Source organism: Gymnodraco acuticeps, unplaced genomic scaffold, assembly GCF_902827175.1.
Source record: "Gymnodraco acuticeps unplaced genomic scaffold, fGymAcu1.1, whole genome shotgun sequence".
Lineage (NCBI taxonomy): Eukaryota > Metazoa > Chordata > Actinopteri > Perciformes > Bathydraconidae > Gymnodraco > Gymnodraco acuticeps.
The window spans coordinates 1,051,465-1,055,376 of NW_022990082.1; positions in this window are offsets into that span (position 1 = coordinate 1,051,465).

Consider the following 3,912-nt stretch of genomic DNA (forward strand, 5'->3'; position numbering starts at 1 on the left):
TTTAATTCTCCCTGAAGTAACATTTTAAAAGTATGAGTAGATGTTTTTTGCAGGATTATAGCCTACTGTTAATTTAAAAAAGAAAAAGAAAACATCACGTGGCACAGTGGTTCCCAACCTGGGGGCGCCAAAGATCGCAGGGGGGGCGCCAGGCCTCAGATGATTTGAGGACAAATATCATATTAAGCCTTTTTTTTTGTTTAAAAAAAATAAATTATATGTATAATTGTAACGCAATACATGATTGTCACTAAAAGCCTTTCTCTACATTACAATAAAATATAAATAATAATTGATTCATTAATTTGAATAACAATTCAAGTTAGTAGCTATTATAGGCATACAAAGACAGAAATGTATAAGTCTTTCTTTAATAGAAATGTTTCTTAAGCGCATTTTTAAAACATAGTCATTGTCCATGCCGGTTTCAGTTGGATTATTTGTCACAGTTGCTCCGATCAGATCGGTGATTATTTACGACTTTTGAATCACATCGGTAAAATCCGTCTTACTTTGAGCATGTGTTTTAAACAGTTTAATCCCTTTGTGAATTGTTTCCACTTGCGCCGTCCTTTAATTCCTTCATACAGCGGGAATCCAAATGAATTATTCCTGAGTCCGATAACCATCAAAGTCACTCCAATAGTGCTCCTTAATTACGCTTTCATCCTCCTTTAACAACATACTTCACATTCATCCAGTTTGTGACAGTAGTTGTACCATTTTTGAGACTTTTAAACTTTAATTACCGCTGTTGCGCCCCCCCCCCCCCTTCCAACAGGAGTCATTTGGGGGGGCTCTTGGGAAAAAAGGTTTGGGAACCCCTGACATGGCAGACGTTTTTGTTGCCATATCACTTGCACAGATTGGACCACTGGAGCTTTTCTCTTGTCCATACTGTATGTATACACCCCAAACAGCCATTAAACTACAACTGTAACATTTAAAATCCTGATTTTCTTCTGTAATTTCCCTCTATTTCTTTCATAATGCCCCAGGATAGTTTTTTTAATCAAGGTGAAATATATTCAACTTGAGACAACTACTTTTCCCTCTCATAACCCTACAGTATATTCAAATATGTGCTTATTTCTACACACCTGCACCTTTTTAATGCCCTGTAATGCAATTTTGCTCTAAAATTCATATTGTATTCTGTCTGAACACAAGGTACCATGCCCAGAAGGTTGGTCATTGTCAATCAATCAAAGTTCATGTCTATAACCACATAGAGACCAAATGATAATACTATGGTTAAATATTGTTTCACACTAATCAATACATTGTTCAAAAGAATTATACAATGTTTTAGATAGAATTTTCCATGATCATTGGACACATTTTTTGCAAATGAAAAAAAGGAACTATCATTTTAGATCATTAAAATGGGATTTACCAGAAAACTCAAAATAGGTTCGGTATTATCTTGAATTTGGTTATAACAGCGTATACCTGATAACCATACACACACATGCTCACAAACTTACATACACACTCATCTGTCGTCCACCCTTTAGTCCAGCTATTCAGCATTATAACTTGGCTGTTTTTGTAACAAAACAAGGCCTAATCCTAAATTCAGGGAGCTGTGAATGTGCCTCAACAAATGGCAGACAAATGAGAAGGATTAGCGAGGGCCTGTGAAAGAGTGAAAGGTTTGCCATTGATCTACGGTGGTCCTGTTCTCTTTCAGGGCCACTCGGTCTGAAAACCCCACTGAGTAAGAGCATACAGGGCCACTCCAGAGCCCCCTAGGCCACCGAGAGACACACAACAGCCACAATTAGTCTCAGGAGCTGTAATGGCAATTCAATAAGCGCTTTAAAATTGTGCCTTAGTCCGTCTGCCACCCCACAACCCCTCCCATCCCTTCCATTTTCGTCTACATACATAAGATTGGTATTATGAGTGGCGAGGGGCTCTTTTTTCTTTCCCACCCACCACAGTTCTTTTCAGTCGCTGTGAGAGAAAATGACCACACAGGGTTTCAAAGGTTCCAGAGGCTGTGGTTTGTTGTCGCTGAAGCAGCATGACTTGTGCCCCTGTAGATTTTGGCTAAGGCCCTCAAAATGGGCTTCTATTATTACTTTTTTCCGTCCCTCAGATACAAATTAATTTTGAAGTAGTCAATGTAATCTTCTCTTTACAGACTGCTTTTATTGGGTCATGAGGTATACCTTCAATCAAGTAATGTGTTCTTGCCTGTTCTGCTGTGAAGATGTGCTGCACTGTGTCATGTTTTAAGAGGGCCGACATTTCCAGATAGATTTGAGGCCTTAGCAGAAACATAAAGATGTGACGTGCCTACCAGGTGCTTTCTGACAGACAGTGAAGCGACAACATCATTGCATGACTCACTCTCTCACTCCTCCATTCACACCGATCACATCAAACATAACGCAAACACCTGTGCTCCTGACATCAACACATCATGGCCGACCAGGAGCTGAGGATGTCTTCTAGATGGCTGTCATTTCCATTCTCCTGGTCTCTTTTTGGGACATTCCTCATTGATTTTGCACAGTGTTTAGTATTTTCCTTTCGCCTCATGATCAAAGGCCAAAGCTTTTGATCAGGACTTCCAAAGGATCCCTCTCGTTTTGCTGGCGAGCAAACTGACAGGACAGTGGTGGAGCAATGCTAATTACAGCTCCCATTTGGTGTCCCTGGACCTGGCACCAACCGGCAGTCGCACCCTCAGGCCAAGAAGAAAGGAGAGATCTTGGACAGTTAAAAAAGGAGAGAGGATAAGGAGAGGAGAAAAGATGGAGGACACACTGACAAAGAGGCGAGTCAATCGACAGAACAGGCAGAACATGGGATTACTTCAGGCGTGCATGTTTGAGTGTGTCTACTCCAGCTGAAGGTTGGATAACGATCATATGTTCAGAGACACCTACAAACCTGTACTGTACTGTATTTTGTACAGCTATATTATTCTCTTACAACAAGAGAGCAAAAACGATAATATATAGATGTTGTCTGTTGTAGCAATAAGACTGTTTCATGGTGGGCTATTTCTTATACTTTGATTTGACATTTGTACATGTGAAACAAGCAAGGTGTGCTTTAATTATTAGCTCTACAGTTGTTGGTTGGCTGATTTTGTGAAATTTGGTCCGGCACCTACTTCCTGTCTGTTATGCTAAGTTAACTCACTGATAGCTGCAGTTTTATATATAGCGTGCAGACATGAAAGTTGGTATTGATTTTCTGACCTAACTCTGTGCAAGTAAGCTAATAAGCATATTTCCAAAATGCCAAACGTTTACATTACATTGTATTTTACACTTAAGATACAACAGCAATAAAAGGAATATTACAAAAGGACTAGTCTTTACTTTTCAAAATGTAAAATCCCTAGAGGATACACAGCTGAAGACAAAGACATTTGCATGGCAACCATACAGCCAGACCCCCCATACTGATATGTGTATGCTGCCCCCAGACCTTTGGTTCTGAACTACAGTGTGACTTCACGCCATTTTGACCAGACATGTACCCCGTCACAGTAATCTTGCATTATGACAGGCTGAAAGGTTGGCCTTTATTCACCCCAAACAGCCACTATTCATCCCCGACTCCCTTTCTGTTCACTGAAAGGACCAAGTGGCCTCATGTGCCACTGTGGGGCTCGTCTGTGTGTAAATGACCTTGATGCTCGGGTGCATAGTTCATAACCGCGGAGCTTTCATCAGACACGGGGAGGTCCTCCACATCAACGCCTCTCCTGCTGCGAGTTTTGTCATGATTGTGATGAGGAGTGGGATTATGTTGGGGAGCTCTAATGGAGATGTTAGTAACGCTCAACAATCATTGCCACGCAGGCAATAAGATTGAAATGCCATTTCTGCACTTTATAATTTAGAGAGATGATTTTAAAAAGACTTGCTGGTATACTGGAACCATGAC